The sequence below is a fragment of the Trematomus bernacchii genome, unplaced genomic scaffold (assembly GCF_902827165.1).
Source record: "Trematomus bernacchii unplaced genomic scaffold, fTreBer1.1, whole genome shotgun sequence".
NCBI classification, from domain to species: domain Eukaryota; kingdom Metazoa; phylum Chordata; class Actinopteri; order Perciformes; family Nototheniidae; genus Trematomus; species Trematomus bernacchii.
Genome location: NW_022987615.1, coordinates 438,754 through 464,905, shown reverse-complemented (window position 1 = coordinate 464,905; position 26,152 = coordinate 438,754). Strand labels below are relative to the sequence as shown.

The 26,152-nt window shown below is 41.9% G+C and overlaps 2 long non-coding RNA genes across 2 annotated transcripts; both read left to right on the top strand.

Moving 5' to 3' along the window:
• Positions 1-610: 610 nt before the first annotated feature.
• Positions 611-4,939, top strand: LOC117483827. The gene is made up of 4 exons (XR_004556036.1): positions 611-651; positions 886-990; positions 2,786-2,890; positions 4,904-4,939. It is a non-coding gene; the product is annotated as an uncharacterized LOC117483827 (long non-coding RNA).
• A 4,354-nt stretch (positions 4,940-9,293) lies between these two features.
• LOC117483826 lies at positions 9,294-13,621 on the top strand. Its single transcript, XR_004556035.1, has 3 exons — positions 9,294-9,340; positions 9,776-9,819; positions 13,515-13,621. It is a non-coding gene; the product is annotated as an uncharacterized LOC117483826 (long non-coding RNA).
• The last annotated feature ends 12,531 nt before the right edge of the window (positions 13,622-26,152 follow it).

Sequence of the window (26,152 nt, the reverse complement as noted above, 5' to 3'; positions counted from 1 at the left end):
TACAGATCTAACTTTGAAGACACACGACAGACCTTTGCTGCTGCTTCGTTCACTTCACCAACCCACCCCCCCCTCTCTCTCTCTCTCTCTCTCTCTCTCTCTGCTCTTCTCTTCTCTTCTCTCTCTCTTAAAGGGACAGCTGCCTGACTCTGCATGACCCTAATATCATAACACAAGTTTATTATTATGATGGTTACGATTTGTGTGTGTGTGTGTGTGTGTGTGTGTGTGTGTGTGTGTGTGTGTGTGTGTGTGTGTGTGTGTGTGTGTGTGTGTGTGTGTGTGTGTGTGTGTGTGTGTGTGTGTGTGTGTGTGTGTGTGTGTGTGTGTGTGTGTGTGTGTGTGTGTGTGTGTGTGTGTGTGTGTGTGTGTGTGTGTGTGTGTGTGTGTGTGTGTGTGTGTGTGTGTGTGGTGTGTGTGTGTGTGTGTGTGTGTGTGTGTGTGTGTGTGTGTGTGTGTGTGTGTGTGTGTGTGTGTGTGTCTCTCTCTCTCCAGTGTTACTAGTTTATCTCTCAGACTGGAGAAGATGAGTGGTTTAAAAGATGAGGAAGAGGACACATCTTCAGTCTCCAGCTGTCTGTCTCTGAAGAGTGACCGGTCTATAGATCACCCTATATGCTTCAGTAATGAACCTGGACCCTCAGACACAAAGTAAGAGTTTCTGCTGTAACCTGACCTGAAGAGGATTCAGTTTTTCTGTAATCTTATAATCTAACCTGTTCTTTAATGATCGCAGTAAAGAAACTTAGTAACAGTACAGTAACAACGTTTAAACTCTTGATCCCTGGCGTCATCAGCGATAGTAAATAATCTACATACAGACAGAAGTCAAAATGTGCTCTCTGAATGAACTAATGATGTTTAAAACATGTGTTGTTTCCACAGACAGAGAGCAGAGTCTCCAGTCCCCAGCTGTCTGTCTCTGGAGAGTGACTGGTCTAAAGAGTCTCCTCCAGACTTCAGTAATGAACCTGGACCCTCAGACACAATGTAAGAGTTGCTGCTGTAACCTGACCTGGGGCCTCATTTATAACGCCTTGCATAGGATTCACGTGGGAAGGTTGCTTACGTAGTACAAAGCAAAAAAATAGGTACAGAAATGTTCCGACATTTTCCGATTCACAAAACATACCGGCGAGGGAAGTGCGTACGGCACTTCCTACGCCTGTTTCCCTTTATAAATCACAATCAACTCGAAATGCGGCGCAGCTTTTGCGGGCTTCCCGTCACACCCATATTTGCCCATAAATAGTCATTGATACGCCCATAATGAATATTCATCAAACCGATTTCAGGCAAAAACGAACATGGCAAAGACAGAAAAAAGAGGCAAGAAAAGAAACTTCAATAACTGAAGTTGAAATCCTTGTTGGAGAAGTAGAGACAAGGCAAAACATTTTGTTTGGTGGCCATAGTATTAAATGATAATTAATATTGCTATTTAATTTACATTGTTGTAGCCTACTACTGTTAAAAGTTATTATCGATAATTGATTTTAGACCATGCAAGCTTTTTTAATCACAGAAACGTATATAGGCTAGTTGCACACCGAGGTGTGCCCGCCACCAGACGCACAGGATAGCCTACCTCAGATGTAACGTAATGTTCTTCCCTTTTTAGAAAAACTGAACCGAGTGCAATTAAGCTGGGTTAGCACATGCATGTAAAACAGTTGGGGCTTTGTTTACAAACGTGGTTTGTGTTCCAGCTGCCGATCAGCTGTGCGCAGCGGCTCCACTGCACCATCAATCAATCAATCAATAGGATACGGCTGTAGTAGGCCTAAGGCCTTTTAGTCGCTCATAAATAAGTAGATCACTGTTCTTATATACTATGGATGCTGGCAACAGTCACATAGTCCAAAGTGAAGGTGATGTTTGACCAGTAATAGTCGAGGTGGGACTTGAGACAGTTAACTGTCTTGGATGTGACAACGCTTTCTGGCAGATCATTCCACAAGTCGACCACACGCAGGCTGAAAAAGTTGCGGCGGATAGCCAGTCTTGAGTACTGTTTCTTCAACTTGAGGCAGTGTCCATGTGTGTCTCAACGCCACCGCAACAACTCTACCCACCACTTAAATGAAATAAAACAAATGTGTTGTGTTAAATCAGCTGTACAATTATCCAAATATATGGTGTTCTTAGTTTCCATACCTCCTGTGTTTTACGAGCGACTTATCAAGTCTTGGCAAACGGCATAAAACACGATTAAACGTGATAGTATATAAAACCATGCTCGTATCTACAACCTATAGAAATGCAAAACGGCGTCAGTTTAGACGTTATTCTGTCCTCCAGGAGGACAGAATAACGTCTAAACATATTTGATAAATGAGAGGTAACATTTTATTTATAGTATTATTTCCACATATTTCTCTCCATTCTTCCTTCTGCCAACGGTGTCGCAGTTTCTCGTCTCTCCCGTGTGTGTGCTTAGTGCGTACGCATGGGTTAGAGTTTGCGTGGAGGACCGCACATTTTCCCGTCAAGTTAGTATTTTATAAATTGCAAACATTGCGTAGAAACTGGCGCACGCCATTTTTTGAGCGTATATCCCTTTATAAATGAGGCTCCTGAAGAGGATTCAGTTTTTATGTTATCTGATCATCTAACCTGTTCTTTAATGATCGCAGTAAAGAAACTTAGTAACAGTACAGTAACAACGTTTAAACTCTTGATCCCTGGCGTCATCAGTGATAGTAAATAATCTACATACAGACAGAAGTCAAAATGTGCTCTCTGAATGAACTAATGATGTTTAAAACATGTGTTGTTTCCACAGACAGAGAGCAGAGTCTCCAGTCCCCAGCTGTCTGTCTCTGAAGAGTGACCGGTCTAAAGAGTCTCCTCCAGACTTCAGTAATGAATCTGGACCCTCAGACACAAAGTAAGAGTTTCTGCTGTAACCTGACCTGAAGAGGATCCAGTTCTTATATAATCTAATATATTAAACTGTTCTTTAATAATATCATGTGTGCAGTATAGCACAGAACAAAGGCAGCAGAGTACAGCAAGCTAACATTATTTGAGGATATTTCAATATGCATTTATAGCATCATTGTATCAGTGGCATAAAAAGGTTTTAAATGGCAAAGATATTGATAAATATTCACTAAAAACTAAATATATCGTCCAAAACATTATTTACTACTTGGGCATGTTTATGATATGTATTTTAAAGATGTTTATTAATGATAGTGATAACCTGGTGAGCTGGTTGTGTTTCGCATTAGCAGATATAACAGAGCTTTGTGTGATTACCAGAGGTGGGAGTAAGTCCTACATGTGCAAGTCATGAGCAAGTCTCAAGTCTTGACCTACAAGTATCAAGCAAGTCCCAAGTCACTGTGGTGAGAGTCAAGCAAGTCAAGTCAAGTCATTGCTCAGGTCAAGTCAAGTCAAGTCAAGTCATACGAAATTCTGATCAATAAGCCCAGTTTCCGCATTTAAATCAGTTAAAAGACAGTGGTTATGAAAATGGATTTAACCCACACTATGATCTTCATTACATACACAGTTAATCATTTGAAATCCTATTTAGACCGATGACAATCATATTAGATTCATATTAACCCTAGAACTGCAGACAATATAGCTAGGACTCAATCAAACAGTCTGTTCAAAAAGGCAGAATTCCAGGTAAGAAAATCGTATATGGCATTTGCCATTACACATATTTAATTTAAATGTCTGTTAACACTAGAACCGCCAACAGCATCAGCACCTACATAGATATAATTTTCAAATCATTTAATTTGTTCCTCTTCATCATTTCCTTATAAACTAAGCAGGACGATTTAAAACTCACTTAATTGGGTTAATTTAGAAATAGCTTCAGTTTATCATCATAACAGATCAAAAAGTTCAGATTCATTTTACAATAAATCAAAGAATGATGCACTTCTACAAACAAAAACAACATTAAAACATTTAAACAAAGTACTAAAAGTAGATGAACTACATTATTCAACAGTTTACAGTAACTTCTGATAATAACACAGGGGAAATAAACGAGGCATCTCTTTTCCTCTCTCTCTCTCTCTCCCTCTCCTGACAGCCCGTCAGTATCAGGGTTAGTCAAAATGAATCCCTTGGCGGTTCTAGAGTTCATTTACCGTTTTGTCTTCTCTTTGCAATGCTTAATCGATTTGAAACCAAGTCTAACGTAGCTTAAACTTAACGTTAGCTTTCTAGCTAAGACAACACATTCACGCACCTTTCTCTGTGGGGTTTTTTGTAGTGACGAATGAAGTTGGATGTTGTGGTGGTCGTGTCACTGATCTTTATGCTGCAGACCCTGCATACCGCTGTTCTCTTCTTATTAGCGTCATCGACAACATAATCCTTGAATCCAAACTTCACTATTTTTGGAGTAACGCTAGCCGCTGCCATGTTAACTGACTCTCCTGCCGTCTAGTGGGTTGCCAGGTTTGCGCGCATGGCGCTATAATCACCCAATCACGTTTTTCGAAAAAACTAAACGTAATATCTCAATACAAAAACAAATGCAAATATTTAATTTTAAACAGACAAGTCCTTTCAAGTCATCTGTCTCAAGCTTAAGTCAAGTCTCAAGTCATGAATACCAAGTCAAAGTCAAGTCTTTTATCAATGTTAGTCAAGCAAGTCTCAAGTCAAAAAATATGCGACTCGAGTCTGACTCGAGTCAAGTCATGTGACTCGAGTCCCCACCTCTGGTGATTACATGTAGAGTCAATGCAAAGACCCAGATCCGTACCTGGAGACACCAAGAAAGTGAAGAGGTGAAATTCATGTCACCTGCGTATTCGTGCAGCGTGACACATTTCATCTTGAGAGTGACGTTTGTGACGCTCTGCCCATTGGTGAGAATCAGCTCCACTAATGTGACGTGCTGTAAAGGATGTGTTCATCTCCACAGAGGGAAGAGGAAGAGTGGTGTTCCTGTGGAGGAGCAGCTGTCCAGCTGTGCTCTGTGTCAGGACGTCCTGAAGGATCCAGTCTCTACCAGCTGTGGACACTGGTTCTGCAGACAGTGCATCACCTCATACTGGGAGCAGAGACCTCCACCAGGAGACCCCTCCTGTCCCCAGTGTGGGAAAAGATCCAGAACCAGAGCTGGCCTGCTGACAGCCAGTCAGACCAGCTCTGTACGAGGTAAGAGGCCGAACACATGCAGCGTCTTATTCCTCTTCCTGGTTCATTTGTTTCTGAACAGGTATACTGTTGTAGAGCATAGACAGTAAGCTGTTTATAAAACATTTAAACTCAGTCTGTTTTTTGTTGTTTTATTGTTATAATTAGATTCTCAGAGCATTTTCCTCATTCTCTCATGTTTCCTTCTCTTCCAGCAGATAGTGGTCTGCAGGAGGTTTTAGATGAACATAGGCTCAGTCTGAGGAGGAGATGTGAACGTGTGACTGAAGGAACTGATCAAAGTGAAACCCTCCTCAACAGGATCTTCACTGAGCTCTACATCACACAAGGCCAGAGTGAAGAGGTTAATACCCAACATGAGGTGACGCAGCTGGAGACAGCTTCCAAGAAGAAGCCCCTCCATGACACTCCAATCAAGTGCCAGGACATCTTTAAAGCCTTACCTGACCAACAGACTCTCATCAGAGCGGTCCTGACCAACGGAGTCGCTGGAGTTGGAAAAACCTTCTCAGTGCAGAAGTTCACTCTGGACTGGGCCGAGGGTTTGGGAAACCAAGATGTCAGTCTGGTGATCCCGCTCTCCTTCAGGGAGCTGAACCTGATCAAAGGTGACCAGTACGGTCTTCTCAGGCTGCTCCATGTTTTCCATCCAACCTTACAGAAGGTCACAGCAGAGCAGCTGGCTGTCTGCAAAGTGCTGCTCATCTTTGACGGCCTGGATGAAAGCAGACTTTCTCTGGACTTCAGAAACAATGAGGTTGTGTCTGATGTCTCACAGCAGTCCTCAGTCAACGTGCTGCTGACAAACCTCATCAGGGGGAAGCTGCTTCCCTCGGCTCTCGTCTGGATAACTTCCAGACCTGCAGCGGCCAATCAGATCCCTCCTGAGTGTGTGGACAGGGTAACAGAAGTACGAGGCTTCACTGACGCCCAGAAGGAGGAGTACTTCAGGAGGAGATGGAGTGATGAAGACCTGTCCAGCAGAATCATCTCTCACATCAAGAGCTCCAGGAGCCTCCACATCATGTGTCTGATCCCAGTCTTCTGCTGGATCACTGCTGCAGTTCTGGACCACATGTTGACTACAGACCAGAGAGGAGAGCTGCCCCAGACCCTCACTGACATGTACTCACACTTCCTGCTGGTCCAGACCAAGAGGAAGAAGCAGAAGTATGAAGAGGGACATGAGACGAGTCCACAGCAGCTGACGGAGGCTGACAGGGAGGTTCTTCTGAAGCTGGGGAGGCTGGCGTTTGAACATCTGGAGAAAGGAGACATCATGTTCTACCAAGAAGACCTGCAGCGCTGTGGTCTTGATGTCACCGAGGCCTTGGTGCACTCAGGAGTTTGTACAGAGATCTTCAAAAGAGAGAGAGTGATCTTCAAGAAAACAGTCTACTGCTTTGTTCATCTGAGCATTCAGGAGTTTCTGGCTGCAGTCTACATGTTGCACTGTTACACCAACAGAGACACAGAGGTACTGAAGGATTTCCTGAGGAGAGACCGGGAACAAGACAGTGATAGCAGTGATGATGATGATGATGATGACCAATCCCTGAAGGACTTCCTGCTGAGAGACTTTAACAACAGCAGTGATGATGATTACCCATCCCTGCCTGTCTTCCTGCAGAGAGCCATGGAGAAATCCCTCCAAAGTGAAAATGGCCACCTGGACCTGTTTGTCCGCTTTCTCCACGGCCTCTCTCTGGAGTCCAACCAGAGACTGTTAGGAGGCCTGCTGGGTCGCACAGACAACAGACCAGAAACCATCCAGAGAGCCATCAGCAACCTGAAGGAGATGAGTAGTGATGAAATCTCTCCTGACAGGAGCATCAACATCTTCCACTGTCTGACAGAGATGAAGGACCACTCAGTACATCAGGAGATCACAGAGTTCCTGAAGTCAGAGAACAGATCAGAGAAGGAACTCTCTGTGATCCACTGCTCTGCTCTGGCCTACATGCTGCAGATGTCAGAGGAGGTTCTGGATGAGTTGAACCTGGATCAGTACAACACATCAGAGGAGGGACGAGAGAGACTGATTCCAGCTGTGAGGAACTGCAGGAAGTTCAAGTAAGTCCAGATGTGATTAACTTTATAAACTAATGTGGATCAGGAGTTTAATTATTCAAATAAACACTATAACATTTCTGCTGTTTAAATACTGAGAAAATAAAACCAACACTGATCTTCTATTTATTTATAATAATAGTTAAACTGAACTGTTCCTCTCTTCATATTGAGTGATGGAGGCGACATGTCAAACACATGAAGGACTTTAGAGGTTTCTCAGCATGTGATCACACCACACAGCAGGACTTACAGTTATCACAGAAACATGTTATTATTACTTTCTAGTAGTTTCTTTATCATTAAACACGTTTTTATCACAATGTGTTAGAGTTTAAAATCAGATCTATATCATTTCCCACCAATAACAGAGTTATGTCTTAATGCTGATATACTGGGAACATCTGATGGTATCAAGTTGAACATATTGAAACTTTATTGGTTTGTTAATTGTGTTTGTGTGCGCAATAAATGTTCAGATGCTCAGAGAAGCCAAAACATCCTTCATCCATCATTCACATCCACATATTAACTAACATTTAAATATGTACATCTCTAATATTGTCAAGTGATTCATTTAATTTCTGTTTCTTTTGGTAACAGTCAGTGACAGCAGGAGCACAGACATGTGATCAGATCACACTGACAACTCATTACACTCTATTATCATATATTATTATATATTATATTAAATGGACTAAAAGCAAATGTCTATCAGAACATGTCAAATCTTTTTTCATCAAATGCTTGATGTTAATATAATGTTTCCTCTTTTTTAACACATGTTGTAATATATGTTTTATTATAGATTTAGTGGCTGTGTTCTCTCCATTCCTGGATGTGAAGTCGTGGCCTCAGCTCTGAAGTCTGAGCCCTCCCATCTGAGAGATCTGGACCTGAGTCAGAACACTCTGATGGATTCAGATGTGGAGCTGCTGAGTTCTGGACTAAAGAGTCCAAACTGCAGACTGGAGGCTCTCAGGTCAGTTCACTGACTGCAGTTCATATTGATCTGTTTGTGTTTATGATTTTCTGAATTTGAACAAATACAATGTTATTTTTATTTGTTCCATGTTTGCTAATGACTGAATATTGATCAGAGTAACAGAGAGAAGGTGAATGTGTGAGGGAGAGTGTTTGAGCTTCCACAGACTCACTCTGTGCTCCATGAGTCAGTGGAGATGCTGTCAGTACTGATGAGCTGTGAGGGAGATGAAGGAGTTGTTCAACATCTGATCAAAGTTAAAGTTCCAGATTATCAGTGGATTGTTTCTGCATCATCTCTGACATTAAAACCCTGTTTCACTCTGAACAGATTATTAAACCTGAAGTTATTTCAAACAGGAAAATTGTTTTCTAAAGTTACATCATGTTTTCTTTATTCAGACTGGAGGGCTGCAGTTTGTCAGAGATCAGCTGTTCTGCTCTGATCTCAGCTCTGAAGTCCAACCCCTCCCATCTGAGAGATCTGGACCTGAGTCACAACTACCATCTGCAGGATTCAGGAGTGGAGCTGCTGAGAGATCTTCTGGAGAGGCCAGACTGCAGACTGGAGACTCTCAGGTCAGTTCACTGACTCTCTGTTACTGCTGGAGATCTCACATGTTCACTTTGGAATTTAACCTCATTTATATTCATTAATAACTTACATCCATAAAGTTGTAAATGTCCTTATATTCATATTTCATTTTAAAGATTAAGAAGTAAGAACTGCAGACATACATGTTGACTGTTTCTTGAAGGAACTGTAATAGATGTTAGTTGTGAAAAGTAAATCTATGTATTTAATATTTAGTAAACGATAAAGTCTGAATAAAGGTCATCTGAAGTCATTTTAGTTTTACATGATAAAGTTACATTTTTGAAGTGGACAGATTTGTCTGTTCAGATTCATTTAAATGTTGAGTAACATCTGATTGGATTATAAACAGATTTGTATCCTCATCATGTTTTCTTTATTCAGACTGGAGAGCTGCATGTTGTCAGAGATCAGCTGTTCTGCTCTGGTCTCAGCTCTGAAGTCCAACATCCATCTGAGAGATCTGGACCTGAGTCACAACGATCTGCAGGATTCAGAGGAGCTGCTGAGAGATCTTCTGGAGAGTCCAGACTGCAGACTGGAGACCCTCAGGTCAGTAAGGGGTCTCTGCTGGTTCAGCAGTATTGTATGAAACACAGGGAGGTGTTTCTCTCACTGGGGAATCACAACAGATCAGTGATGTTACCCACTGACTGCAGGCTCTGTCATTCTTCCATCAACTATAGAAGGCCAGCTGAAAATGCAAAGCCACATTTAGTAAGTAATCAACTTTCCACCAGACATATGGGATTTGACAGAAGAGTGGAAAAGGTAGTCTGTTTTTGATGGGATGTTTTTAGCTCCTTGACTAATGACTGTTACTTCCTGTAATGTAGCTGAGAGCTGTGGCAGTCAGTCGTAGTGTTTGCAGAGAAGATATGATGGGATGTAAAGCATGAGATCAGTCAGGACTCTGAAGCTGACTCAAAGAACAAACACTTATTTTAAACTGGATCCATAACTGTTGGATTGTGTTCATCCCTACAGGATCAGAGATTATGAGACGATCAGAGCCAAGATCCAGAAGAACTGTGAGTACTGAATATCCTCCATTCATCAAGATATGAAACTCTTTCATGGAGCATGTCCTCAGAGGAAAACAACACTCTTGTTTTTCTCTCTTCATCATTTTGGCTGTTTCTCTTCACAACAACTGTCTATCAAAACAGTGACGCGTTCACTGACACTCTGTAAAATGTAAATAAACTCTGAAGAATAAAACACATGAAAACATCAACATTAGAACCAGTCTGTTACAGTATTACCATCAAAATATACTTGAGTAAAAGTAGAAGTACTCAGATCTTGTACTTGAGTAAAATTAGAAGTACTTAGATCTTATACTTGAGTAAAAGTAGAAGTACAAGAGTGTAGGAATACTCTGTTACAGTAAAAGTCCTGCATTCAAATGTTACTCAATACAAGTAGAAAAGTATTAGCATCAAAATATAGTTAAAGTACCAAAAGTAGTCATTGTGCAGATTGGTCCATTTCAGAATAATATAAGTTTAAGATAAGTTTTATAATTATTGATCATATCAGGTATTAAATACATGTAGTGGAGTAAAAGTACACCATGTACCTGTGAACTGTAGTGGAGTAGAAGTACAAAGTAGCATAAAATGGAAATACTCAGGAAAGGTACAAGTACCTCAACATTGTACTTAAGTGTGGAGGCGTGTGGCGCAGTGGATAGAGCGTTGGTGTTCGGATCAAGGGAGCACAGGTTCAAACCCCACTGCAGTCAGCATGTCGTTGTGTCCCTGAGACACTTCACCCCAAATTGCTCCTGCGGGGATTGACCACAGTATTGAGCAGTGTTGTAGTCAAGTCACCAATTCACGAGTCCAAGTCACTCTCGAGTCACCACTCTTCGAGTCCGAGTCCAAGTCCGAGTCACCCAAGGAGTGTCCGAGTCGAGTCCGAGTCCGAGTCATCATTACCTGTGTTCGAGTCCGAGTCACCCAAGGAGTGTCCGAGTCGAGCCCGAGTCCGAGTCATCATTACCTGTGTTCGACTCCGAGTCACCTAAGAAGAGTCCAAGTCAAGTCCGAGTCACAAGTCTTCATGTATTAATCTTCGTGGATATATGTGTTGAAATGTAGCTGCTCCTCTACATTACTTTTATCCTGTCATGTTATACTAATCTGTCTATTGAACTGCTGTGAAGCCAGTTTGGCTACAATTCTTGTAATAGGTGCTATACAAATATAAAGCTTATTACTGTGGAGGAAACTTCTGTGTAGTAATGCATGGAGTCACCGACTCAGGAAGGAGACACGGTGAGAGTTGGAGCTTTGATGTCAAACACTGATGGGTTTATTCATAGTATTCGGCCGGAGGATTCACATCACAAATCAAAGAGTCAGAGGTTCCGACTTCACGGTAGAGTTGCCACGTCAATTCTGAAGAGCCTCTCTCTATGCTAGACCTTTTAACAGGTTCACAGAGAATCAACATCTCTGAAGGAGTAGACTAAACAGCTGGGAACACTGAGCCACCTGCGTCCGACACTCATGGCCTCAAAGATTTCACATCTTAGAGTCCACAAACACCGATAAAGAAGTGCCTCAGCGTTCTCACAACAATTACCATTCGTGCCAGACAAGTTGACCGGTCACAAACTGGTGACAACAACACATATGGCACCAATGCCTTTCCTTAAAGGAGATAACAGACGTCAGAGTAGATCATAAAACATCACAGAGCAAAAGGTTAGATATCTAGAAGAATTATTCCTTAACAATTACTAATATTAATATTATTATTATTATATATAAATAAACTATATTTAAAATGAGTTACCTTTTAGAGAAGTGATTATATTTGTATGCCAATATTTTCCTATGGTAAAGTTTTCGTTTTGCACTTTTATTTTGATATTAATAAGATCGGGACTCTTATTTTGAAGGAACTTTTACCGGTTAAATCGGTTTACTGATAAAGATTTAGCCCCAGAAAGCACATGGCTACTTAGCATGCAAAATGACGTCATTCTGCATGTTAAGTAGCCGTGTGCTTTCGTGTTATCGGCTGAATCTTTATTTATTGATTAGATCACGTTACTCTGATGATAGTGTTCAAGACAGCCTATATGTCTGAACTCGATGTTTAGAGTAATGTGTTACGGAGCCTTCTCTTCAATATTGTTTCCACATAGAGCATTTTGCGCTGCTCTTTTCCAATGTGGAAGCAGAATGTGTGAAAGCATACAGCACGATGCGGGGTGTGTCTCTAGACATCTTTAGACTGGAATAGCGGGGCCCAGTACGTGAACTCGCCTCGCAGCCGGTGCACACGCCAGGATAGAGGACATCAGACTCCATAGAAAACTTGCTCGAGTCCGAGTCCGAGTCCAAGTCGGAGCGTCAATGTACAAGTCGAGGCCGAGTCATCGTGGGGGGAAAAATTCACGAGTCCGAGTTCGAGTCCAAGTCCAAGTCAGCATCCAAGTCAGCGTACGCGATAATTCACGAGTCCGAGTCCAAGTCATCGTGCGCGAGAATTCATGAGTCCAAGTCCGAGTCGCGTCAATCAGTGCGCGAGTCTGAGTCGAGTCACGAGTCCCGAAAATCGGCACTCGAGTCCAACTCGAGTCCGAGTCCAGGACTCGAGTACTCCATCTCTGATATTGAGTATGTAAGTCACTTTGGATAAAAGCGTCTAACAAGTGACATGTAATGTAAAAGTACAGTGCTTGAGTAAATGTACTTATGGCGCATTTCCACTACACGGTCGGCCTCGGCCACACTCGGTACGGCTCGGTACGGCTTGGCCGCGTTGGGCCTTAACAGGGCCGACTCACTTCATGCTGCGCTTCCATTACAGTTTAGGAACTGGGTAGTAACGCAGTGTAGGCGGAGCCGTGACGTCATCTTCAATGAGAAATCCAGAAACACAACACAGCCGTTAGCTGTGAGCACTCAGAGCTCACAGCTCCTTATATATGTTCAGAAACTCGACAAAAGTTAAACAAGTACACACCACAGACTGCCTGTGTCATGGTGAATACAGTCGCTGCTTAATTTATGTCTGTATAGGCCGTTGTTGTGAGTGTGGACGGTCGGGGACATATACTGCGTTAGCTTAGCCAATCTCCATCTAGAAAAACACGAATTTTAAAAGGTTTTTCGCCTGCCGTCTGTCTGCAGACTTGACAAAGCATTAATTCATGGTTTTTACTAACCGGTATCAGTATGTTGTTACTTCGGCATCATTTTGAAACGTGTATTACAATTAAATCACGGTCAAATATGTCCATCTTGTTGTAGTTCTAGCCCTCTTGCCAGCGCTCCTCTCTCTAGTTTAGCATACTCAGCCCGACTCAGCCCTGTTTGTTGGCCCCGATAGAACCACAATTTTCTAGGGCCAGAAAAGAGGGGAAAAAGTGGCCCCGCGCCGTGCCGCGCCGGAACGAGGCCTAGTGGAAGCACAACCAAAAAAGGGGACGGCACGACACGGCACGCTTAAAGCGAGCTACGCGCTGCAATGGAAATGCGCCATTAGTTCCTCTCCTGATCTGTAAAGCTCTCCCAACATATGCAGGTTAGCATCCGGCAGCTTCTATGTGCTGGGGACCCGTACTGTACATTTCTCTCATCACACTTTGGGCTCCTCAACATGTGTGGGTTCCCAGCAGGACTCTCTGAGCTGCAGACACATTCTTTCTGTGACTTTGTTCCAGATATTTGGAGCATAATAACTGAAGCTGTTTCTCCATGTTCAGGAACTCCCATCCCCCGAGTCCTGCGGCAGGAAGCGCTCCTTCTCTCCAAGAACTCCTGGACCCTGCAAGCTGCTCCAGAACCAGAGTCCCAGTGAGGAGTCCAGCCAGTCCACCTCTCATAGTTAAACTAAACTACAACATTATTAAAGATCATGTTTAAAGTTAAAAAAGGATGCTTTCAGACTGAATCCAGAAGTTTCTCAAGCTGCAGTCAAAACAGATCATTTGAGAAATATATAAAACAATTATAAAACTGTAATAAGAATTACTCTGAATACTTTCTTTGGACATTTTATTTACATTTATTTTAAACAAATATTTCAAATGTTTCTGACTTTCTATCCGAGTGCTTTTCTCATGAATTAACGACTTCATTTCATTTCCATCTTTATTTCGAACAGATTAAAAAAACAAATAAAAAATAACAAATGTGAAAAACAGAATACCGTATTGTTAGAATACAGTATTCATCAATATTCATAATAATAATAATAATAAATCATATGTGTCCGAAAGGGAGCGGGAGGAAGCAAATGCTTATTAATTCCCACCCCTTACTTACCGCTGATCAATGATTATCCTTTAAATCATTTCTGCAAGTTATTCCTACTTACATATTTACATTTATACATACATTTACAATAATCTCTCATCTTCAATCACCTTAAATCATTCTCATAGTTTTCCAAGAAAGTGTTTCTGTACATCCTTTTAAAGTGAATTATATTTGTGCTTTGTTTGAACTCCTGCTCCAAACCGTTCCATCAAATCACCCCACAGATTGTTCTACTCATACTTCTCACAGTTGTTCTGACCTTGAGTTGTTTCAAATGTAGATTTCCTCTCAAATTATACCCGCCCTCTCTGTCTATGAACAATGTTTGTAATTTCCTAGGAAGTAGATTATGTCTTGCTCTGTACATGATTTGTGCCGTTTTAAATGTAACCAGATCAGTGAACTTCAGTGTGTGTGACTTCAAGAATAATGAATGAGTGTGTTCAAGATATCCAACATTATTGATTATTCTTATAGCCCTTTTTTGTAATGTGCATAACGGCTGTAGGTTGGTTTTGTAAGTGTTTCCCCAAATCTCCACACAGTAACTCAGACATGGCAATATGAGTGTATTATACAGAGCATAATGAGTTGTAGTCCAGAATGTGTCTTGCTTTCCCCAATATTGAGATAGTCTTAGCCAGTTTTGCTTTTACATGATTGATATGAGGTTTCCAGCTGATCTTGTGCTCTCAAACCACACCAAGGAACTTCATTTCATATACTCTTTCTATGTTTATGTTATCTAGTATTAATTGCACCTGAGGATTTGTTTTATGTTTTCCAAATAGCATAATATTTGTTTTGCTTATATTTAATGTTAATTTGTTCTTAAATCTTTTTTTTTTTTCTTGTGTATTTCATAAACAGGATATTTGATTTTTTTATAATAAATATTATTTTCTCAGCTCTGTGATAAAAAAACACATTTTAAAAATAAATATCCCACTTCTTGTACTTATATCCTGATTGATGAGTCAGCAGTAAAGCAGCCAGGCGTTAACGGTCAGCTGGCATGTGTATCTGTTCATTGGCTCATATGTGTAGCATGTTTAATGGCAGTGTGTTGAAAATGGCTGACAGGTGAATATGTCAGATCTCTGTGTGTTACTCAGAGAACCGTGTGCAGTGTTTTAGAAAGTGCAGAGTTGAATTGCAGATTGTGTGCAGAGCTGAAAATGTGTTTAGAGTTCTGTTTGATTTGATCCAGCCAGTTCTGCCGCAGCAAAGCATAAGGGCTCAGAGCTTGGACCTATTGTGTTCACATTATATACGCTTCCTTTAGGCAATAAGGAATCACTCGGGACATTTTCATTGTTATGTGGATGATACTCAATTATACACAATATAGACAAAAGTATTGGACCACCTACACATGAGAGAGATACCGCAGGTCCTTCCTTCCTGCAGCGGTCAGACTATATAACCACCACGACCCCTAGTAGACCCCCCACACAACAACACAGATTATAACGCCTATTATAATTTCTTTTTAAAATCTTTAATACTTTGTTGTATGCATGCTTTAGGTAACATGAAGCTGTCTCTGGCTCTTTCTGCTGTAACAATGTACATGTATCCTCTGTGGGACTAATAAAGGGATTCTGATTCTGATTCTGATTCTGATTCTGATTACACCTCCAGGAGCTTTCAGGACATCCCATTCCAAACTCTTGGGCATTCATTTGAACTTGGTCCCCCTTTGCAGCTATAACAGCTTCCACTCTTCTGGGAAGGCTTTCTACAGATCTTGGAGTGTGTCTGTGGGAATTGTTGCTCATCCAGAAGAGCATTAGTGAGGCCAGTGGCGGTTTTATATGAACAAAAGGGGTGGGGTACGAACGGCGGGGGGGAATTACATAATGTCGGAAGCCATGAATGAAGAACACGGAGCAACACTGTCAGCGCATACATTTACGTGCACAGCGTGGGGATGTCATATTGCAATGCACCTTAATACATGCAGTAAAGGGCACCATCACAAAGCAATACTTAACAATAACAACAACCGTAATGCTTCAGCATTAAACACCAGACTGTAAATATAAGTATCACCGAGGTCACAATATCAATGGATCCAGCAGAGCAATAGCCTAAAGGCAAAACACAGAAGATCAACAAAATATATGACATAAAATGAACTTACCAAAGCTGAAGTAGACGGTCAACTTCATTCATTTTCTTTCCGTTTGACTGATTGTAATCGCTCTACGCTGCTCTCTCTCGTCTCCTCTTCACAACTACACTTTTCGCAGCACACGTACTTACAGCCAATCAGCTCTGAATTATGAGATGACATTTTGGTGGGGTTGCCAGCACTTTGCCCCACTTGTGATTATTTTTTGGCCGCACACATTAAATACAAAAATACTCTGAGCAGGCACAGTGTAGTTTTTACATTCATTCATTTCTACAGCGAGAGAGGGGCTAGATCGAGGCTTGTCCCACATCGCTCTACACAGCTCAATAGGTACACTGTAGACACTAATTAGCAAAATAGCAATGTACAGACGAATCAGATGACTAAACATGATCTTAAAATATATTTTAAGATGTATATTCTTTGCATATTTTTGGAATTATTATTTTAATTACTTTCTGCTGACACTAGGTGGGGCTGTGTCCCTAATGACGAGTCGCCACTGGTGAGGTCAGACACTGATGTTGGACGAGAGGCTGGCTCTCCGTTCTAGTTCATCCCAAAGGTGTTCAGTGGGGTTGAGGTCAAGTTCTTCCACACCAAACTCATCCACCCAGGCCTTGATGGAGCTGCTTTGTGGGGCTACGTCATGCTGGAACAGAAAGGTTCTTCCTCCCCAGACTGTTTCCACAAAGTTGGAAGCATAGAATTGTCCAAAACGACTTGGTAAGATGAAGCTTTAAGAATCCTCTTCACTGGAGCTAAGGGGCCGAGGCCAACCCCAGAAAAACCACCATAGCATTACCCCTCCTCCACCAAACGTTACAGCTGGCACGATGCAGTCAGGCAGGTAACGTTCTCCTGCATTCCCCAAACCCAGCCTGGTCCATCAGAGGTCCTTCACATGCTGATATCCAAGAGAGGGAGTTACACAGTCACAAGATGGAGGAATATAAAGCAGTATTCAATGTTTACTTCAGATTAGCTCCACGTCAGAAATGATCATGCTGGTCATATGTCTATCTCCATAGAGGCTGAATCATCATGTTAATCACATAGCTATCATATGCCTAAAACAGTCCTGATGCTCTTCTAGGTAATCATACATCCTGTCATGTACACAGATACAGTTGGGATACCTTTGTTATCATGCTACTCTGATGTTGGAAGAGGACATTCAGAATTTTCCCAACAGTGGAATATCTAGGAGAGAAGACATTTCACAAACTGACTTGTTGCAATGGTGGCCTCCTATTACAGAACCACGTTGGAATTCAGCGATGTCTTTAGAACGACCCATTCTATCACAAATGTTTGTAAAAGCAGACTGCATGGCAAGGTGCTTGATTGTATACAGCTGTGGCAATGGGACTGAATGAAACACCTGAGTTCATTGATTAAACACCTGAGTTCATTGATTAAGAGGAGTGTCCCAATACTTTTGTCTATATAGTGTGTGTCATAGTGTATAATGTCGAAAAAATCAATCTAAAAGTCAATCATCTTCCACAGCAAACACCAATCTAGGAGTTACTGACAGAACCAGGTATTTTGTCATTTTTGAACAATATACGATAATACTTTATTTTGAAGGATTGTCTTTTAGATTAATTTTTTCATCATACTATACTTTGACTTTTTTTGTCGTACTGTAATGTGTAATGTTTTCTCAGCTCTTTTTACATACTATACTATTAATTATATTAATATACTATTAGTTAATGGGTTAAAAACGATTACAAAGGGTTTAACACAAGAACATATGTAGGCGAATCATCACAGATGAGAGAGAGGGGGGGGGGGGTCTTATATAATGGAGACTTTACTGTAGAATCAACAGCTTCATAAACTTTATTAATTATTCAATGTTTACTTAAAAACAAACGCAAAACTCAGGACGACTGTGCAGTTTCTGAACATTTGATTTAAAAAACATTTATTAGTGTAACAATGATTTTTCACCCATTTGACACCATACAAGTACAACATGAGCAGTTATATATCTGGACGTTGATCGTAATACATGTATTTTACCACTGCAAACAATAACATCATCAACATTTAATCAGCAAGACTCTGAAATGCCAACATTAAATATGACATCAAAGAATAATAAAGTACGTGTCATTTAAATAGAAGTAATTACAGAAGATGATTGAATTTAGATTTCTTTTTTAAATACTATGTTTTTTTCCTGGTATTTTCAACATTGTACACTATATATATATATATGACATTTCTCTCATCTCTATTTACATACTACATTATGACTTTTAGTTAAAGGTCAATGAAATGAAATAAACAATATATAGGGGTTGCTTCTTCTCTGAACTTCTATGTATACTGCATCCCTCCATATAAAATAAACCATAAACTAATACATAAAGTCGTGTTCACTGCAGCGATCTATTTCACCAGGGTTGCCAACTTTGGGTACCTGGCTGGAGTGAGATTTTGATATCATGGGTTTAATTCGGTTTAATTACACATATGCGCACGAAATGACTGCTATCGTGTCAGCAGCGGGAGCTTAGCATATATATAGGATATATACAATATATACAAATACACAATAATGGACACAGACTATAAAGGGCACACAGTTTCATTCACTAATGAAAGTCAAACATGTTTGTTTCCACTGTTTTATTGTGTGCCTGTCGCGATAAGCAATTCATTGACTTATCGTACGATAAATAAAAATGAACTCGATAACTTTTCTGACCTCGATAAATTGCCATTTACATGAGGATGTGACTAGCAGTTTGAAAGGATGTACTTGAATTATTATTATATATTATCATGTCAGTGGTCTAAAATGGTCATACAACGGTGCCGACAATATTATCGTTTACGCAATAATTTCCGGGAAGATGTATCCAACAAAATTAATTATCGTGAGAGGCCTATACATGAAACACACACACAAACAAATCTACAGACTTACTCCAAACTGCCAAATATATTAATTAACACACTCTCACTCTCATATACTCTTTGACTCTATTTTGGCCTAGTAGAACAATAAGCAGCAGACTTTTACTTTTTTATCATTTCTACTGGATCTTAGATCTGCGCATGCGCAATACGGGTCGGCAGTTGCGGCTCCAGAGTATTTTTGTTGGGTAATCTATGGTAGGGCTAACCCATACAGTGGTGGGGCTCAAGTCAGTATTTGCAATGTAATTACATACACGCTCCCCCCGACAGTGAAACGCCACGCGTGAGGTTTAGATGATCAAATTAAAACTATAAATTGCGTCACTCGCTACTCTCTTTATAACATGTAAAATCACATTACAACGTACCCCAGTCCATCTGCCTACCCTTTAGCAAGTAGGATAGCTGCCAGAAGTGATCGTTTGGCTCAGGGGAGGGGACGCGGATCAGTGAAACTTCCTGCAGACTCGTGGGGACTCAGAGGAGCCGACGGCTCCTAGTCCTAACCGTAATAGCATAGCAGATCCAGAGATCCATACTCGTCATGTGCACGAGCATAGCCCCTCCTCCAGCACCCGGCTCCCGCGGCTATATTATGCACGAGTCAACAGCAGACTCGCAGATTCGCAGATTCGCAAATCCTGACTCACTGTGCAAAACATAGCAGACTCGTGCGGACTCAGAGCCGTAACCGTATAGCAGCAGATCCAGAGATCCAGCAGACTCGTCCTCATGCACGAGTCAACAGCAGACTCAGTTTCGCTAAATCGCAAAATGACCCTTTTTTTTGTGATCAATATGTTTTATTAAAGCAAAAGACACCACTTTACACACATTTAACACATACAAACACCAGTATTGCAATGATTACGCAGTCCATGAGAAAATATGGGCGGCATATGATTAGATATAATTATATGTTTAATAATAATAATAATTGTATAATTAAGACATTTTATATATTCTAACTGTTTTGCAATCATTTGTCATTGTTTGTTTCTTTTTGTGTGCTATGTTCAAAATAAACGTTTTGCCAAGTAAGATCCTTATTGGAAATGCAGCTATTACACGCAGGAGACTGTTGCACAACATGACAATTTTGTTAGAAGTCTACACTGAAACTTCATTTAGAGCCGGAAACATAATGGACTTAATCAAAATCGCGGGATCCGTGAATCCAGGTCAATGATCGAGAGAGACCAGTAGCCTACGAGTTAGTCAGCGGAACTTCACAGACTCAGATTCGCAAATCCTGACTCACTGTGCAAAACACAGCAGACTCGTGCGGACTCAGAGCCGTAGCCATATAGCAGCAGATCCAGAGATCCAGCAGACTCGTCGTTATGCACGTGTCAACAGCAGACTCAGATTTACCAAATCGCAAAATAACCCTTTTTTTGTGATCAACATTTTTTATTAAAGCAAAACTACACTACACTACACGACATATTTAAAAAAATGAATGCCATTTTAGTTTTTTGTTACTTTGTTCTGAAAGCTGAACCTGCTGCTCCTCACAGATACCCCATTCACACCAACGGTGTTTCAGGGCCGGTTCGGAGCTGGAGCTTGAAAAGCACCGGGTTTTCCTGTTCACACCGCAGCGGAGCAGCCTCTAAGCTCCGGAATCCGGTTTGTTTCGAGCACCAAAAAGTTGTCCGTCTAGAAGCAAGAACCGCATACGTCACGCTTACGTCGGAGGGGGGCGAGATTAACCTGAGCTAACACTTAAGGCGAGTACGGCAAATAAAAGTTGTAACAAGCAGTAGTGCTGAGCAAAGTGACTAGAACGCAACCACACACTTGTAAAAAAAAAAATGTTAAACAGTAAGAGTAGTAGTCATATTTCGTGAACCCTTTGAAGAGTACTGTCACCGGTGTGGTCATTCTATAATACACAATTTAAGCCCGGGGGAGAAATGCTAACGCTAACGCTAGCAATCTTTTCTACTTCATGCTATCTGCACAAATGGTTGACATTAAACATTAAAACGACCAGGCAGTTCAGAGAGAATCAAAGGAAGGCAGGCAGGCAGCTTTGCATGACATTCTTCAGGACGTGTTTCATTGTGGTGATAGTGAGGGTAGTCAATCGTTTTGTTGACAAGACAGTAGTGACGGCCATCTTGGTGACGTGTGTTGTTGACCAGAGATGTAGTTCATTGAGCGTTTCACACAAACAAATGTGTTACTTCACAGTTTTACGACACATTTTTTTTTTTGACTTGCAAAATTATCTTTTAAATTGACAAACATCATATGTGTAATTCGTGGCACAATTCAAACGGGATCGAAAGATAATCTTTCTCTTTCCATTGACTTCAATACATAATTTTTGCGAAATAAGGTCCCATGGAGGTCCACCGGAAGGGGAGGGACTTCGCCACTCTATACATCGATACAACATTACGTGTTGATTGAAATCAACACGTAATGAAATAAGACCCCACGGTTTGATGATTGATAGGTGTGTGGGCTGTCTTTCATTTTGACACACAGAACAATGGGGGCAATCTACGCTTATCCACAATGTAAAGTAATTCACACAGCCTCTTCCCTCTTCTCTCTGTGAGGAGCAGCAGCTTCAGCTTTCAGAACAAAGTAACACAAAACTAAAATGCCATTCATTTTTTTAAATATGTCGTGTAGTAATAGATTTATTTATTTTTCTTCTCAAGAGAGTACCAGAATGTGTATTTTATTTTAGTATTTAAAAAAATCTCCTGGGGGTGAATCCCCCCAGACCACCCTGCAGGGGTCGGGTCTTCAGCATGTCAACTCTTTCACCTGTGGGGAAGTTGCAGGATTGGCTCCAGGTCGCCCTTTTTATTTACTACAAGACAAATGTGCCTTTTTATTTCATACAGTTCAATTTGGATTGAGAGAGACAGGGAAATCATCTAAACCTCACGCGTGGCGTTTCACTGTCGGGGGGAGCGTGTATGTAATTACATTGCAAATACTGACTTGAGCCCCACCACTGTATGGGTTAGCCCTACCATAGATTACCCAACAAAAATACTCTGGAGCCGCAACTGCCGACACGTATTGCGCATGCGCAGATCTAAGATCCAGTAGAAATGATAAAAAAGTAAAAGTCTGCTGCTTATTGTTCTACTAGGCCAAAATAGAGTCAAAGAGTATATGAGAGTGAGAGTGTGTTAATTAATATATTTGGCAGTTTGGAGTAAGTCTGTAGATTTGTTTGTGTGTGTGTTTCATGTATAGGCCTCTCACGATAATTAATTTTGTTGGATACATTTTCCCGGAAATTATTGCGATAAACGATAATATTGTCGGCACCGTTGTATGACCATTTTAGACCACTGACATAATGATAATATATAATAATAATTCAAGTACATCCTTTCAAACTGCTAGTCACATCCTCATGTAAATGGCAATTTATCGAAGTCAGAAAAGTTATCGAGTTAATTTTTATTTATCGTACGATAAGTCAATTAATTGCTTATCGCGACAGGCACACAATAAAACAGTGGAAACAAACATGTTTGACTTTCATTAGTGAATGAAACTGTGTGCCCTTTATAGTCTGTGTCCATTATTGTGTATTTGTATATATTGTATATATATCCTATATATATGCTAAGGTCCCGCTGCTGACACGATAGCAGTCATTTCGTGCGCATATGTGTAATTAAACCGAATGAAACCCATGATATCAAAATATCACTCCAGCCAGGTAACCAAAGTTGGCAACCCTGTCTTTGTTACAGATCTAACTTTGAAGACACTCGACAGACCTTTGCTGCTGCTTCGTTCACTTCAAAAACACATACCACCGCTCGCTCACTCTCCCTCGCTCTACCATGCGCACACACATGCACGCGCCACCCCCCCTCTCTCTCTCTCTCTCTCTCTCTTAAAGGGATAGCTGCCTGACTCTGCATGACCCTAATATCATAACACAAGTTTATTATTATGATGGTTATGTTTGAAACGTGTGTGTGTGTGTGTGTGTGTGTGTGTGTGTGTGTGTGTGTGTGTCCAGTGTTACTGGTTTATCTCTCAGACTGGAGAAGATGAGTGTTTTAAAAGATGAGGAAGAGGACACATCTTCAGTCTCCTGCTGTCTGTCTCTGAAGAGTGACTGGTCTAAAGATATACCTCCAGGCTTCAGTAATGAACCTGGACCCTCAGACACAAAGTAAGAGTTTCTGCTGTAACCTGACCTGAAGAGGATTCTGTTTTTATGTTAGCTCATACTTTGCTTAATATATACAGGTAAGGGTGGGATAATCAATGTTACAAAACCAGTCGCAAAGCAATCTCGCCTCTGATATTAATATTATAGCTTACCTGTGGTTAACTTGCCAGCCGAAAATGGCATGCGCGCCTCGAGAACGGCACTCGTGGTCGTGGAGCAGTAAGGTGCGCACACTGCGCAGGTCGGATGTGACGCAGCAAAAGTGTTCCGGCAGTGCTCTGGTATATTACAGGTTCCCCCGCCACCCCCCACCTCCGCCACTGCATTCATATTATGGGTAAATACAGTAATATCCAATAAATGCAGCAGGGTTATTAATTCAGAAACAAATATATATATAGGGAACAATTTAATCCACCATTAACACTAGAGTATTTAAATACCTACACACTTTAACTTAAGTAAGGTTTAAATGCAATTTATGTAAACAAATATTTGTTTACATAAAAACAGGCAGGGGTTAAATTGGGCCGGGGCTGTCCGGAGCTGTCCGGGGATCAGCCCCGGCACATAGGACGATGCTCTGACATTATCACCCTCGCTCATTTGTCATTTGTTTAAGCCATATGTTAAAACATCTTTCGTTCTTAATATAGACTTTATTTAGGGTCGATATCTGTTGACTTTACTTGAAAATAGCAGATCTCTGTGAGGATATCGTTTTTCCGCTTAGTGAACGTGTGTCTCTACTCCGATCAGGAGCTGCAGCACCGCGACTCCTTCGTGCAGAGAGTCTGCAGCGGTGTGTGCGTGTGTGTGTGCAGAGAGTATGCAGCGGTACCGCCAAACCCCCGACCCGTCTTGTAACACGGAGCCCGTTTCCTACACCATCAGGGCCGGTTCTAACCAATTTGCTGCCCTAGGCGAGATTTTAGCATATCCAAGGAATACACAATAGAATATATAAAAAATAAATGAAAAATCTCTACAAAAGACCAATACACTACAAAAACAGAAACGTATTGACATAGGTAATATACATCAAAAAGGCTTCAAATGTATTCAGTATTGTATGAACATGTTTTAATTGGGGTGTGGACGTCAAATCCTCTAGGGGGGTCCGGGGGTATACCCCCCCGGGAAGAAATGTTTGAAAATGTAAAGTAAAATGCTTCAATCTGGTGCACTTTAAGCACACATTACTAGAGACCTGATCTACTGTAGGGGGTACAACTCCAAACACCCATATGAAAAAGATCGGTTTACATTTTAATAACCAAATATGTGAACATAACCAATAACCTGCTGCGGGAGTGTCTGAGTGCGCATCTCTCCCAGATGAGCTGAACAGTTTTTTTGCACGCTTTGAGAGCAGCCAGGCTGTGGAGGTACAGAGGGACCAGGAGCTAGAGCCCTGCCCTTTTGTTTTCAACAGGGCAGATGTGTGTAAATCCTTTAAAAGGGTTAACCCACACAAGGCTCCTGGACCTGATGGCTTCCCTGGCCGTGTTCTCAGGGTGTGTGCAGTTCAGCTGGCAGAGGTGTTCACAGACATCTTCAACAGGTCCCTGTTGCAGTCTGTAGTCCCCACATGCTTCAAACACTCCACGATCGTTCCTGTCCCGAAAAAGACAATAATCACCTGCCCCAACGACTACCGCCCAGTAGCACTCACCTCCATCATAATGAAGTGCTTTGAGCGGTTAGTCAAATCATTCATCACCTCCTCCCTCCCTGAATCTCTGGACCCCCTGCAGTTTGCCTACAGAGCAAACAGGTCCACAGACGACGCCATAGCCCTCACCCTCCACACTGCCCTCTCACACCTGGACCCGAAGAACAGGAACACATATGTGAGAATGCTGTTCATTGACTACAGTTCAGCATTCAATACCATTGTGCCCTCCAAGCTGGCCATCAAGCTCAGAGACCTCGGGCTCAACAGCGCCCTCTGTGACTGGATCCTGAACTTCCTGACGGGCAGACCCCAGGCAGTGCGGGTGGGAAACATCACATCCTCCACCCTGATCCTCAACACCGGTGCCCCTCAAGGCTGCGTGCTCAGCCCTCTCCTCTACTCCCTGTTCACTCACGACTGCGTGGCCACACACAGCTCCAACACCATCGTGAAGTTTGCTGATGACACGACCGTCATCGGCCAGATCACAGACGATGACGAGACGGCGTACAGAGAGGAGGTCGAAAACCTGACATCTTGGTGCCAGGATAACAACCTCCATCTCAACATCAGCAAAACAAAGGAGCTGATTGTGGATTACAGGAAGCAGCAGGGAGAGGGACACGCCCCCATCGCCATCAATGGGACTACGGTGGAGAGAGTCAGCAGCTTCAGGTTCCTTGGGGTCCACATCACCGAGGACCTGACATGGTCTCTTCACACCACCACCATCACCAAGAAAGCTCGACAGCGGCTCTTCTTCCTCCGCAGGTTGAGGAGGTTCAAAATGGATTCCAGGATACTCTGCAACTTCTACAGGTGCACGATAGAGAGTATCCTCACTGGCAGCATGACGGCCTGGTACGGCAGCTGCACCGACCTCGATCGTAAGGCTTTACAGAGGGTGGTGAAAACTGCACAGCACATCACCAGGACGGAGCTGCCATCCATGGAGGACCTTTACTCCCAGCGGCTCAGGAAGAAACCACTACGGATTATCAAAGACCCCCATCACCCCAGCCACAAACTGTTCTTTCTGTTGCCGTCTGGCAGACGTTACCGCAGCATCCTGGCAAGGACAAGAAGATTCGGAGACAGTTGCTTCCTGCGGGCAGTGAGACTGTTAAAAAATTGAACTGTTGAAACAACATCAAAA